This window comes from Balaenoptera borealis, assembly GCF_965194805.1.
Source record: "Balaenoptera borealis genome assembly, chromosome: 7".
Classification (NCBI taxonomy): Eukaryota; Metazoa; Chordata; class Mammalia; order Artiodactyla; family Balaenopteridae; genus Balaenoptera; species Balaenoptera borealis.
Window position 1 is genome coordinate 54,445,014 of NC_138864.1, and position 15,381 is coordinate 54,460,394.

At 40.6% G+C, this 15,381-nt stretch overlaps 1 pseudogene across 1 annotated transcript in view; it reads left to right on the forward strand.

Annotated features, from left to right (window-relative positions):
• Positions 1-15,274, forward strand: part of LOC309632665 (ferroportin-like) — a 32,151-nt pseudogene extending 16,877 nt beyond the window's left edge. Inside the window, exons 2-9 of the transcript XR_014249537.1 lie at positions 422-489; positions 3,367-3,526; positions 4,465-4,580; positions 5,019-5,145; positions 6,850-7,102; positions 7,995-8,016; positions 9,384-9,474; positions 13,165-15,274. The product of XR_014249537.1 is annotated as a ferroportin-like (transcript). The remainder of the gene's footprint in view (positions 1-421; positions 490-3,366; positions 3,527-4,464; positions 4,581-5,018; positions 5,146-6,849; positions 7,103-7,994; positions 8,017-9,383; positions 9,475-13,164) is intronic.
• The last annotated feature ends 107 nt before the right edge of the window (positions 15,275-15,381 follow it).

Here is a 15,381-nt window from a genome sequence, read left to right on the forward strand (position 1 = left end):
TTCTGCCTTCCCAGGTTGAGTGGCTGCCATTTCTATGTTCTTCATCACACTCTGGGCTACTTCCTTTAAGGCACACTTCCTTTAAGTGCAATGGCTTGCTTACTTCTCTGACTCCATCTCTAGACGCGAGAAAAGGGGTATGGTTAAATATTTCCCTAGTTGTCACTCAATGGCAAATAAATCAAAGGAAAACAAAGCAGAAGCCCTGAGAATCCTCTCACTTGTTGAACAAAACCATGTGCTTTTCTGTTGCCTGTGTTTTTATTTCGCACCAGGCTAGTGTCTGAAAGCAAACTCATGCCAAACAGGATTTCACTTTCTCTGAGTTAATGGGCAAAATTTGCTTTAAAGAAATATATATATAATATTTTTTTTTTTTTACTATTTCATAATATTTATCATTTGGAAATATGTGTTTTAGGAGCAACTTTGACCTACCTCATCAGTCCAAGGTTTTTGATTTATGTAAGCTGTGCCTTATCGATATGGGTAAGATGAATCAAAATGAAATTAATATATTTTGAATGGTTAAGAGAACTGTAATAGACAATTAGAATGTCTCGAAATAACTGATGCAAAATGTGTGTATATTTTTGTTAAAAAATGTTTTGAATTACAAACTCTAGCACAGAGGAAAGTGCATAATGTATATATATCCATATATATATGGAACAATTATAACAAATACTTATAAAGTGAATACATGAAACCACCACTCAAGTCAAAAGCTAGGATGTAGCCAGCACCAAGAAGTCCCTCATAGGCTCCTTCTCAATTATACTCCTTCCTCACAAATGGAAGTAACCAGGAGCCCCACTTTTCTGGCCTTCACTTCCTTGCTTTTCTTTATAGTTTCACCACTGGTGTAGGCATCCCTAAATGATATAGTTGAGTTGATTTCAAGTTTAGTTTGAACTTTCCATAAATGAAGTTCTACCATATATATTCTATTTTATCTTGCTTCTTTTGCTCAACATCATGTATGTAATCCCATGTTTTTGCAAACAGCCCTGAGTCGCTACTTTTTATTGCTGTGTAGTATTTCATTGCGTAATAAACCACAGTTTATTTTATTAGTTTTTCCAAAGAGCCAGATTTTGGCTTTATTAAGCTTTTCTATTGTATGTTCATTTTCCTAGTTCATTGATTTCTTCTCTTACCTTTATTATTGCTTTTCTTCTATTTTCTTCGGGTTTAATTTGCTGTTCCTTTTCTAACTTTTTAATATAGATACTTAGCTCATTAAACTCAGCCTTTCTTTTCTAATAAATGCATTTCAAACTATAAATTTCTCTTTGAACAGTATATCAGTAGCATCTGACAAGTTGATATACTCTGTTTGAAATATTTTATAATGTCCTTTCTGATTGCCAGCTTGACCTATGGATTATTTAGAAATGAATTCCTTAATTTACAAACATATGAGGAATTTCTGATTTTCTTTCTTATCGATTTTAGCTTAATTGCCTTGAGGTCAGAGAACATTCTCTGTATGGTTCAGTATTTTGAAAATAAGATTTGCTCTAAGATCCATTATCTGGTCATTTTGTTGATTTGTACAAATGTTTCATGTGCTTAAAAAGCATGTGTATTCTGAAGTTGCCAAGTACACTGTTTTTATGTAAACTTTATGTAGAACACACACACATATATAATATATAAGCTATATATAAGTGTATATTCTTACTATATATTTATATTTTTTGTTTATTCTATCAATTACCAGGAGGGAGATGGTGAGTTAAAATCTCCCACAATGATTGTCTATTTCTTCTTTTAACTCTACAGATTTTTGAGTCATATATTTTGAGCCCTTGTTATTAGGTACATAGAAAATTGGAATTTTTATAGCTTCCTGATTAATTAAGCTTTTATCATTATGAAATGATTCTCTTTATTTCCGGTAATCTTTTTTTGCCTTAAATCCTACTTTGGTATCAATTCAGTGACATGGATTCTTTTTGGTTAGTGTTTGCATAGTATATCATTACCTGTCCTTTTCTTCAATCTTTCTTATTCTTTTGTTTTAATGTGTCTCTTGTAAATAGCATCTAGCTGTATTTTTGAATCCAATTTGTCACTCTTTATCCTCTAATTTGAACATTTAGTTTATTTATACTTATTGGTAGCTTATGATATATTTACGCTAAATCTACCATGTTATTTTGTGTTTTCTATTTGTCTGGCCTCTTATATGTTTCTTCTTCTCCTTTTTCATTTTTGTTCCTACCATGTTTCCCTCAGTTTGTCTTTCTGTATTTTATTGTGGGTTTTTCTTCATACATATCTACAGTTAACTAATTTTTCTTTAATTATAACATCCTATTGAACCTATCAATTGAATTTTAAATTTTAATTTCTATTGCTATATTTTTCAGTCCTAGAATTTCTCTTTAGTTCTTTTTTAAACTGACTACATCATTTTTTACAGTTTCCAATTCCCTGCTCAGATTGTCAGAATTGGCATTTATTTCTTTAAATAGAGTAAGCATTATTATTTTACAGCCTGTGTCTGATAATTTAAATATCTGAAGTCTCAATAGGTCTGTTTTTATTGTATGTTATTTATTGTAGATTTTGCTCATAGTGTTTCATTTCCTTATATGACTGGTTATCTTTGACTGTGTGCTGGGCATTGTGTTTTAAAATTATTATAATAAATATTAAACATACCAAAAAATAAATAAATAAAAATAAAATTATTGTAGAAGTATTTTGAAGCCTAAGATGGTAGTATCTTCTTTTAGAGAGGATTTTAATGCTTCTCCCAGATGCATAGTGGACACTAGCCATTTGGAACCAGTTTAATCCAAGCTCAAGACTTGAGGTTTTCTGGGCCATCAGATGAGGTAAAGCTGGACTACAAGTCCAGGCAATGGTTAGTTTACTTGTAGTTTACTCTAACTTACCCTAGGGGTGGAGTTATAGCTCAGCTTAAAGTAAGAACTATTTTTATCTTTGTCTTTGATGAGCATAGACTTCCATCATCTAACTTTCTGAGGCTGCTAAAACTGCAGTTCTGTTTCACAGTTGTTTCTTCTGAATCAGCAGATACCTCAGGGTAACCTAGGCTTAATTCTTGGGCTTCTCATGTTCTCCAGGTGTTCATCTGACATTCTCTCCTGGGCTTCTTGACTTTTTGGTGTTTTAAGATTTTAAAATAATATTCTGTTCAGTTTTTAAAAGTATAACTGTATTGCATTAAAAATGTTATACTTGTATACATAAAAGTGTAACTTTGGACGTTCTGGTTTGAAATCCTGCATATTACATGTCATTTGAGAGAAATGCATCTTTCTGGATTTTAACTTTGTTCCATCTTTTAGGTCAATGATTAAAACATGCTTTGCTTCTACTGCCTTGCAGGGAGACTGAATGTGGCACTTTGCCATATCTGTGGTTCTGATAAAATTATATGGATATAATCTTCTACTAACAGCAGTGTTTGGCTTAGTGGTGGCTGGATCTGTATTAATATTTAGGGTATTAATTGGTGATTGGATCAATAGGAAACCAAGAAAAAAAGGTAATACATATATAATGATATGGTAAATTATGACCTCAATAGCTTTTTTGGTTTACTTAGTGAAATAAAATACAGATATGAACTTAATAACGACAGGGCATAAGTTTTAAAAACTAGAAAAAGCGGTATCCAGCTTTCTGCCATTCTCTGGTACTATATTTAAAATATTTTATTGTAATTTTTAGATATTTATCCATCACAGATTTTTAATATTAAATTCCTAAAAACATGTTTCATTTTAATACTCTGGTATTACCTATGTATAATATACTCATGTAATTTCTATTAAAGACAATTTCTATGTGTAAAAGATAAACTTTTATACCAAGTAATCTGTCTAAACTGGGAATTACTATCTGGAGACTTATTTGTTCAAATGTCAATCTATTTTTTGCTTTTCCCTCTAATATCTCTTTAACCTTCCTTTACCCAAGAAGAATATAGGATTTCCTAAGTTTTTCCAATTCTTTTGATTACCAGTCAGCCTGATGGTTTTCATTTCACCTAGGAGGTTTGGCAAGGCATTCTCTGAAAGCACAGCACTGAAAAGGCTAACTTATTTAAAATCTGGACTGTTGGTCCTTAGGCCATATTGATAACTTCAGTCACAAATTAAAGAAGAGTGTGATATATCAGTAGAAAAATGTAAGTGCTTTGATTTATCTAATATCCTGCTTTTCATATCGTCTTACTCTCAAAGCATGTTTTCATTTGCTTGCAAAACCGTTTTTTTTCCTTCTTCTTTTGGTTGTAAAGGCTTTGCCTTTAGTGAGTGCACAAGCCCGCTCTTTGCTTCCTACTCAGCCTGTGATTGCTGATGGGAATGATAACCCTGGTTGGCACAGGGGTTTGGTCAACTGCAGTGACTCTGCATTAAACAATTTTGTAACAGTAACCTGTCTCTTAAAACCAAGAGTAAATACTGTTTCCCTTTGCAGTTGGTCATGTCTTGCTCTTCACTCAGAATGCCTCTATCACCACCTGCTGTGCGGTCCTGATGCTTGTGTTCTCATACAGAAGGGAGCTGGAGCAAGTATGGCAAGGCTGGTTCACTGTGAGTATCTGCCATCTCCCCCCTGTGCTGTGAGAGTGAATGTCACAGGCAAGACCAGAATGCCCTTCAGTGAGTCATCTCTGGATGGCCCTGCTCACTGATTTGGGATTGGGCTAATCTTTAACCAGTGTTCTCCTCACCCCTAATTTGTTAATCAGAGTCTAAATCTTACAGTCATGAAGGCAATAGAACAGCAGAGTCTCTGTCTGCAAGGTACAAATTAGCACCGGATCTGGTGCTTCTGGGGTGGGAAGAAGAAAACGCTGAGAATAAATACAACAACATTTGGCTTCAAACCTGCATTGAACCTCTTTCTCTCAAAAGTCTTTGGGTTCATTTAGATGTTCTTCAAGCTGTCAGATAAGTAACTGTATGTATTACAATGGGCTGAGAAAGTCTATCCCTGGGTTCCAAACTCCGTTTACCCTCCTTCCGTAGGTGGTCTGCTTCACAGCTGTGATCACCTTGGCAGCCTTGGCAAACCTGGCCAGCACAGCACTGACCATCAGCATTCAGAAGGACTGGATTGTAAGCCTCACAGGTGACAACAGAGGCCAGCTGGCTGGTGAGCTGTGGATATAACAGGGCATCACATGTTCTCTAATCTGCTGAGAAGTAGGACTGGTTTAGTGAACAGAGTTGATGAGACAGTTGGTGCTCCGAGAAAGGCAGGAAAGTAGCCTTTAATGGAAGGTATTTGGAGTCAAAGAGACCTGCATTTGAATGCAGCTAAAACCAGCTATGGCTCTTACCAGCTGCAAGTTACTTAACTTCTCTAGACTTTACTTTCCTCATCTGTAGAATGAGAGAAATTATGACAACCCCCCACCTTGCCGCCAGCTCACTTTTGGGAAGGATTCTGTGAGATACAGGATTTGTAAAGCACTTAGCACTATGTCTGGACATGGGAAGCACGTAAGAAATGGATGAGATCGTTATTATCAAAAGGATATATAGACCATACTTTCGGGAGAGAAACCCCTCTGAATATATTACAGAGGTTCTTTGGTCATTTTAGATTTGAAAAATTAGTGAATTAAAAGATTTCTTAATTTTCGTCCATGGTAAGCTTCTACTTTCCCCAGAAAATTCATCCCCAAGTGTGACTTGATTATCACCTAATCACTACTAGTGAGAAGTAGAATCATTTTTTTTCAATAATGGAGCTAAATGGAAGAATCTGGCATCTTTTTATTTTTTCTTCCATTTATAAAACTTGGATCATTTTCATTGTGAGATATTCAAATTGCCAACCTAAAGCAGGAGATCTTGTCTTACCCTATATTTGTGCAGTTGGTACTCTTGGCTAGAAAACGTTCATGAGAGTTGATAGCCAAGATAAAGGAAGCTATTACAGAGGAGTCTATTAAAATATACTCCATACAAAGTGTAGAAGCCCCTTATAATCATGTTTTCTTCTAAACTACACTTATTTGGATATACTGTGGCTTAAATAACAACACCCAAAATAAAACAGCTATGTGGGTACAAGCCGGGTGACATGGTGTTGAAAGTATCCTGTCTCTGGGTAAAAGAAAATCTTCCTACTTGCTGTTAATTAATTTTAAAGAAATCTAAAATAAAGCACAAATTCAGATTTGAGGTTTATTCTAATTTTAAAAATCATCTTGTAAATATGTTCTTTAATGATGGTGGAATAGTTAAGAGAATAAGCTTTAGGGTCAGACTGCCAGGGTTTGAATATCAGCTCCACCATTTACCTTCTCTGTGACCTTAAATAATTTCACTTCTTTATGTCTCAGTTTCTTAACTTGTAAAAGGGAGATATTACGGACCCCTTACAGTTGTTGCGAGGATTGAGTGAGATGAATATGTGTAGAAGGCTTAGAACTATGCGTGTGGCAAAGAGTATTCAACGATTTCTATCCTTCGTTCTGTTTTTTCCCTCTCTTCCCTGTCAACGTGTTAGTCATAATAATGGCTATTAATACTGTTGTTGTTCGAACAGTGGGATGTGATAGAAAGAGTGCTGAGACAGGAGTTGGAATAACTCCAAGTTACCTAATCTCTCTAGCCCTCAGTTTACTCATTGGTTAATTGTTCAAGTTCCAACAGAACTGATCTCAAAGGTCTTTTCCAGGTTGAAAATCCTATGATTAATCTATAGTCAGACTAAAAGGGATCTTTCCTGTTTTCACTGCCATTCACCCAGTGTGAGCTCGCAAATCTAGCAAATACACGACATTAAATTCACCAGGAGGAGAGACTCATGCACTGAGTTGTAGTGTTTCCGTCCTCTCACTTACAGGGATGAATGCAGCTGTCTGGCGGCTGGACCAGATCATCAGTATATCTGCTCTCCTGTTCATGGGCCAGGTGATGACATGGGCATCTCATGTGATCGGTTATGGTTTCATTCTTCGATGGAGCTTGGTTTCACTTCTTGTTGAGTCTCTATTTCTATCCAGGATTTTTCAACTAGTTCCCCAGTTGGCTGTAAAACCCCAGCAACAAACGGGGGCACTTCCTAGAAAGGCGACAGGAGGCTGTGAACATTCAAGGTGATGCAAACTCAGAGACAGCTCTTGCTTTTTTTTTTTCCCCTCCTTTATGTCAATGCTTCTTTTCAGAGCTTGTGTCTAACTATAATCTTAATATTCTGTCTGCAAATGTGCCTCAAACAGTGAGAAATGAGAAGTCTTTAATAGTGCCATTTGTTATTCAGTTCATATGGTTGGTGTCATTGGTGGGAGCAGGTGGGTCTGCCATGTACAGTTACACAGGTTGTACACTACACAACTCCAGGGGCTCCATTAAGAGAGTTTCCACTGTGAGTAGCACTCCCTGGGGACCGTGCAGTTTACAGCCTGCAAAACCTATTCCATGGTCCTTAGGGCAAACTCCTTCCTATTTTATCATAAGCCTCTTTCCTAAATATGCTAAGCTAGAGAGACAACTATGTCAGGGAATATGGGCTGTTTTGGTCAAGACAATAGATAAATTGGCCATCCCTGCTATCAGCAGTGTTTTTTAAATCAGAAATTGCTTATCATCAGGATAAGGATGACAGGAAGGTAAACCTGCCAATAAATATGACCCCATTCTCTCAAGATAAGAGCTATACCTGCCTATTGACAATGTTGCCCATCTGCTTGGGCAACACAGCCCAGGCATTGCTTCTGACCTCAGTTTCTCTTTCTGGAGTTCTTTTTTTTTTTTTTTTTTGGATTGGTATATCTCTGAAAATGGATGATCACTTTATTTATGGTTATTTTTACCTATTACTTTATTTTAAGCATGAGAATTTTGACATGAGAATTTTAAAGAGAAATGTAATACAGTACCAAATGGGAGAACAATCATGGAAAAAATACAGCCAATCGACTAATAATTTTCAAAAATTGTATCTTAATCTAAGCAATTTTGCTTTATTGTTGATTATGTGAAACTAAGTTGCAAATCACAGACATTTCAGGTAAGCACAGAAGTTGAGTTGGTAAAGTCAGTTTCAAACAAAAGCTAAGTTTAAGACAAATGAAAATGAAATCATATTTTTATCTCAATCAATGAACTCAAGGATCTTAAAAACAGATAGAGATGAGGGTCTTGCAGTTGTGATGTCTAATACTGAACTGAAAGCTAGGGTTGATTTTCCCAATTTGGCCAGTTTAGATAGCTTCCCATTATTCCCACATTCTTGATCCATGGTCCTCAAATTGTGCTCTTAAGTGACAAGAAAAATCCTCCTTCTTGATGGTCTCCTGTCAGGCGTGATTGAGTAAGCCTGGTATTGACACCTGACTTAAACTGGACAAGTGAGATTATCATTTTGGATAGTTGGAATTAAGATGAGGAAATTCGAATTCAGTTTGGTATAGTTTCTTGAGGAAGGATGGGTAGGCTTCTTTTACCAACTGTCCAGACTCCGGAACGCCACACTCCGAGGCCCCCCTCAGGCTGTGCTGCCTTTCGCCCTGCTGTGCAGGTCCTGGACTTCTTATAATTATATTTTCTCTCAAGTTGTTTTGCAATTAAAGCTCACCAGATCTCCTTGTATGGATAAAATATAAGTATTTATAGAGATAGGTAAATAGATAGATATACATATTTAAATGATGGATGGATGGATAGATAGGTAAATAGATAGATAGATAGGGTGAGCTATATCTTCCCATCTATCACTTTTAGTTGTGTGACCATGTGTGGCTAATTTATTCAAACTCACTGTGTCTCACTATCTGTAAAGTAAGGATAAAAATAACAGAACTGATGGCAGGGAAGCGATTAGATAAGATAGTCTACATAAAGCTCTAGGTAAGCGATTAGATAAGACAGTCTACATAAAGCCCTATTTCCTTCTGCATAGAGTAGAACTTAAGTCAATGTTGGCTGTTTTTTTCATTGTTATTGTTATCTTTACAAAAAAACCCTGCTATGGCAATCAATTCTTTTCTATAACCAAATTCACCCTTCCCACAGTTCTTGGGCTAGAGTGGATTTAGCCCACCTGACCCTCTCTCCTTCCTTCATAGCCTTATTTGGCTCTTCTAGTCCTTTTTGGAGTTTGTCTTAATTTGTGCTAAATACTTCTTACAAATTGTTATGTACTTAAAAAATCTGTTTGCAATCATTGCCTATTCTGTCCTGGAAGATGGAAAGGTATTTGTCATTTCCTTTTCATGAATATCTGCTTCTTCAGAAAAATAACCAGAGGAAATATCCACCACTCTTTCCAAGAGTTCATTACCACATCTCAAGCATGTGCAGTTTTGTCTTTTACTCTCTCCCGTGTCTTCCCTCTCCTGTCAACGTCCACCTTCCTGAATTTACTGTTTGTCTTAGTCTGGGTTCTTTCAAGAGCAATTCTGGGACTTCCCTTACATCTCCATCACCTTGCTCTTCTCAGGTGTGATCCTGGCAGGAATTGTGAGCAGTGGGTCATGTGTGGCATAGGATTCTGCAGCCTGTGATGTTGCTAAGTAATCGTAGAAGCATTTCATGGTCTCATCACTGTGTCATTGTCAGTCTTCATCATTCATTCACTAAGAACCCATTATGTGACAAGAACTGTCCTAGACACTGGGGATACATGAGTGGTTTAATCAGACAAGGTCTTAGCCCCACTGAGTGTACAGTTTGGATGGGAGACCAAACAGTGAGTAAATAGCAATGGCCAACAACACAAAGTGACAGGAGCTATGTTAGAGAAGGACAGAGGATTGGAGACACATAGGAGGGACACCGAATCTGGTCTTGGGAGCTGGGGAAGCCTTTCCAGTGGGAGCCACAATTAAGAGATCCCTGAAGGGCAAGCTCGGCAGGTGACATGAAGAGGGAAGAGTGCTCTAGGCGGGGTGGGAAGTTGTGCAAAAGCCGAAATGTGGAGATGCGGAGATTTGGGGAAGTGAAAATAGTTATTTCCAGGAGTCAAGCATGTAAATGCTACAAATGGCATCCACATTGAAGGAATATTTTGACCTGGGTCCTTTCCTTGTGGAGTGGGATGGGGAGAGGGGAAAGAAGACAGCTTGGTGGGGCCAGAGCTTTCCTTAGCTGCCTGGGGAAGGGGAGGGAAATCCTTTCCCAAGAGACAGGGTGCCTGACTCTGAATATCTGCAAGCTTGTCTCCCCTGAGAACTTGGTCTTGGAACTCTGCCACCAACCAAATGTCATTCATACATGGCAGTGAGGACATATATGATTTGGTTAGGGTGTTTAAAAAATTGTTTTGGTCATTTTATGCCTGATGAATTCAGCAGCGACGTATTGGGTATCAACACTGATGGGGATTAACATTATATTGGCCCCGAGTGATTCGACCTGCAGATGCCCAGTCTGGGAAGAGTCTGGACCTTGCTCTTAGACATGGACTCCCTGTGATCCGGTTTCCACCCAGGAGCATCATTTCTTTGCCCAAGCCCTGCTCCCTCCCCTCAGTCCAACCTCGAGGCCACAGCTCAGAGCCAGGAGATCCCCCATCCCCAGAGCAAAAATGAGGGAGCGGAGAGTGTCGTGGTGGGTGGTGGAAGGAGAGTATCAAAGGCTGAACCGACTGTGTCTTCCTCCTTCATTCAGCGTCTCTCTGCCTGCCTCGGCTGTGAACCTCAGCCCCGACTCCAGGCGCTGGGCTCCTGCAAGGTCCCTGCCCTCCTGGGGCTCAGAGCTTCCCCTTCTCACCCCTGGGCCCACAGCGGGGTTGGGGGCATGGGGTTTGGGGATACCTTTCTGCTTTCTATCAAGGAGACCCAGAACCCCTTGGTCCACAGAATCTTGGGAATATTGGGAGAGGGGAAATGAGAGTTTTGTCGGTCCAATTCCAGAGGTTATAAAACCACGGGCTAGCTTGGGAACCTCTTTCCTCTGATGTAATGTGCATGTATGAGAAATTAACTGTTCGTAATTCCTAATAGCTGATTTAGAAACCTGTTCTTTCATCTGGAGATGACCCAACCTCTAAAATATTTTAAGTGAAGGACCTGACAGGTGAATTATCTTTTATTAGGCTATTTGGCTTGTACTCCCCAGCCTTTAATTGCATGAACGACTGAGAGCAGGTTGGCCATTTAAGATTTACACAATTCACAGAGTATTATGATAATAAACTAGTTCTAAAGGAAAAAAAAAAAAAAAAGTCCAACTGGCTCTTCCTGACACAAAGGAAACATCACATTTAGAGAACGTGAAATCTCACTGGCAATGCCTACAGTCTGGAGAAGCATTCAGTATGAGAGAAACTTCGGGCTTTTCTCTATGGCAATAGCAGCTCTTTTTGCTGACCCTTGATAAGGATGGCAGACACACCACAACACCTTTGACACTCACAAGGGAGACAGCTCAGGATGTGGATCCAGGCTGCCCATGATGTTGGCATGTTACCTAAGCTCCCTGTGTCCCTGTTTCCTTGTCTGTAAGACGGGATAGTGATGATAGTACCTACCCATCAGGGAGAGTGTCGTGGCGGGTGGTGGAAGGAGAGGACCAAAGGCACAGGTATTGGAGCTATTTGTTAAAAATGAATATTAAGTCTCATCTTCAGTTGTCATCATCATTTTTATATTTTGGCTGTGATTGTGGTGCTTTCACGAGCGTTGTTGCGTGAGCATGGAGTGTGGGGTGGATGGTGAGATGGAGAACCACGATGCTGAGTGACACGGATGCTGAGTGAATCCCGCACACCTACTGCCAGCAAATGCCATTCGCATTTATTCCCAGCAGAATTACAAATCACTCCAGCGGTGGTGGTGTGGTCAAAACTGCACGCGTTAAAAGCACCAGTGCCCCCAAAGGATATAGTATTGTCCCTGTGTTAGCGTGGTTAGTGTGGTCGGGCCTGGTGGCCGTGATGACGTGTCTCACCAGGACCAGTGGCCTGTGGCCGCCTTGCTGTCTACCGTGGATCCCTAGGCACAGAGCTCACCCGAGACATTGGCTCAGTATATACTTGTTTCCGTTCTTAGTGGAAAGGAAGTTATAGAACTCTGGCTACAGCAGGATTTGGCATATTACCCCAAAGTCACTTTGCTTTTTAAAATCTAAGAACTGTGACTCTGTATGCCCTCAATTTATAAATAATTCTGTCAGTGCAGAATCAGCCCTCGCTTCCAGAGCTTCACATTGTGCAGCTGCAGCGTTTCATAAATACCTCTGACCTGTCCGCACTGCTTGTTAGGGGCCAGGTGTGTGGGTTTTATAGGTGAGCTCCAGCTCAGAGTCCTTTGGCAGACCAAACCCTGAGGCTTCGAGGCCATGCCAGGTGGTTGGGACAGCCCAGAAGGGTGTGGACCCTGGGCCAGGGTCCCAGGTGCGGGCTACCACAGGGTGACAAGGGCAGCCTAGGAGGACAGAAGGCCTGGCCAATGCTCTGCGAAGGCAGGCACTGAAGGGCACGGCATATTCAACCCAAATAATTCTTGAGTTTAGAGCTGAGTCCAGAGATCAGGACAGAGGCGAACAAGAGGCCTCTGCAGGGCCAGCGCTGGGTCTCAGGGAGAATCCAGAAGGAAACCAACTATAGGCAGAAGCTGGGAGCAGGCACAAGAGCCCCCGGGACTGGCTCTCAAGGACAGCACTGCCACCTGGTTTCTGACTTATTTGGTGCCTGTATGGCAGGTCCTGAGGCTGCTTCTGAAGTGTAATCAAATGTAGCCTCTTAATGTGGTTAAAGGTGGGGGAGGGGAGAGGAAGCTCATTCCTTCTCTGCCAGATCAGGAGGGAAGAGGAAACATGCGGAAATGGAGCTGGATGTGAAGCTCAAGACTTTGCTCTCTGTCCGAACCATTTTTGGAATGGAATGGAGACATAAATAGATACATCTAAAATGAAGTTATATCGCTGCCTAGTGATAATGGTGGCGATGGTGATTCAAAAATACAATTTATACTACCACAAATTATTGACCGTAGCTACCATGCCAGGCATGATGCTGCTCACTTCACAGCACCGTCTCATGTAATCCTCCAGCGAGATGGGGTCTAAAGATTCCCATTTCACAGCTGAGAAACTGAACCACCGAAAGCTTCATTTACCCAGTGTGACCGTGCCAGTCAGTGCCAGAGCCAGAATTCTCACCGAGGTCTCTGACATCTCTTTCCATGTCTTCTCCCCCCACACTGCTGCCCTGTAGGTCTTTGGTCCTTTGACCTCACTGTGAGCCAGTTTCTTCAGGAGAACATTCTGGAAACAGAGCGAGGGGCTGTGAACGGTGTGCAGTGTTCCCTGAACTACCTCATGGGCCTCATCCACTTCGTCCTGGTCATGCTGGCCCCACAGCGTGTTCGGCATGCTGGTCTTCATCTCCATCCTGTTTGTAACCACGGGCCAAGTGCTATATTTTTTTAATGCAAGGAAGGGTAAGATTACAAATGCCCATGCTCAGAAGACAGCGAAGAAGTGCACTTCAACCTGAGAGGTAGGCAGCACCTCTGACCACTCAGAGCCCTACTAACACTGGCCCCATGTCACTGTTTCCAGTGATTTCCCCGAGTTGCTACTGGGTGCTTACCTTGTTCCACTGCTACATTTGAGAGCAATTATGTCACCATCACCTTTGGCAATAGCATCAACTGCTTTAAATGCATCTTTGGGGTGATGGCTACAAGCCAGAGTTTGAAAGGGGTCTGACTCGTGGCACGCCCATTAACAACTCAGATTCCACTCCAGACATCTTGAAGGGGCTTGTTTTAATTTTGCCAACACAATTCAACGTTTTCAGGTTTTTATTGTTCTTTGGGTTCTAAAATTAGGCAGGATCTTCTGGTCAGTATTAAAATTAGAGTTAGATCACAGTCAGTGATGTTTGGTCTCAGTTCCTTGGGTTTTTATTCTACAGCTGGTTTGTGACTGTCCTTTTGACGGGCTGTGTGCCCCTCACAAGGACTGAAGCTATCTGTTGAATTAGATCATGGTAACAACCTTTGGGTGGTTTCTGGGGTCTAGGGTCAGGCCAGGGATCTGACGATCCCTCAGCTGACTTGGGCAAGCTTCGTCTCAGCAATCAAGCTAAGACATCCAGTTTGACCACCACTGATTAAGAAAACCACTAGTTTGTGATGAGCAAAATTTGAGTTTCTGGCTGCTTAGAAGCATAAAATTACCTTCTGGGGAGCCTAGAAGAAAACCCATATAGCTCTTTGCTTTAAATCATGAATTGCTTCTTTGTAAATGCTGTGGAATAGAAATTCACTTAGCAATGAGAACAATGAGGCTAGCAATGAAGGCTCCTCAGGCCTCAAAGTACAGAGAACCTTTCTGGGGGTCGGGGGGGAGTCACATTTGGGGAATGGGCTGTAGCACACTCAGTACCACCTTAGCAGGTTGGTGCTGTTGGGAATGACATTTTCTAAGACAGGGTTTCTCAACCTCTGCACTGTTGACATTTTGGATCAGATACTCCTTTGGTGTGGAGGCGGTCCTGTGCATTGTAGGACACTCTGCAGCATCTCTGGTCTCTACCCGCTAGATGGAGGGAGAAGCCCACACCCACACACTTGTGAGAATCATAGGTGTCTTCAGACATTACCCAGTGTCCCCAGGGAGGGTAAAATACTCCTCCCCCCATACCCCCGCTTAAGAACCACTGCTTAAAGGAAATGTGAAACCTAAAGGAAAAATCCACCTATTGTTAAAAGACAAAAATGACCAGAAGTCATTCACAGTAAGGAAATTACAAAAGGGAATTTTGCACAGACCTGCTTCTTAGAGCTGAGTTGAGTGAAAACAAGGGAAGGAGAGAATTTTGGGAACATTTTGCTTAACATAAGGTACTTTGAAAAAAATTGTACTGTATATAAGTTCTGGTACTACTTATGGTGCCACCTCCCCCAATCTTTCCTTTTCCAAGAAAAAACCTGAAAGGCTACGTTACTACACACACACACACACACACACACACACACACACACACACACACCCAACTAGGTCAGGAAACCAGAACTGTTCCTCGCATGGATTCTTCACTAAGGAGGCTGTATTTTGAGGAGGTAGCACATCACGTCTCCTGGCCCTTGATTAACCCAATGAACACGCAAGGACTTGCACAGGCGAGTCTCGGGACAAGTGTTTAATAAATCCATCCTGAAGTCTTTTATTTAAAACCTCCAGAAGTGCTAGCAGCTTGAGTGTAGAATTTATGTCAAGTCTTCTAAGTACCACTGGCTCTCTACACCTGCACCTCCTGCCCTTGAAAAATTAGCTGCTTACCTGTAAATTCTGCATTTTAAGTGCTAATTTTACTCTTGCTTTTCCTCCAGGCCTTGTAGAGTAGGACAGCAACATCTTTCTTTTGGATCGTGGAACGACTATCTCCATGTTTCCATGAATATTTCATGTTTTAGACCAGTAC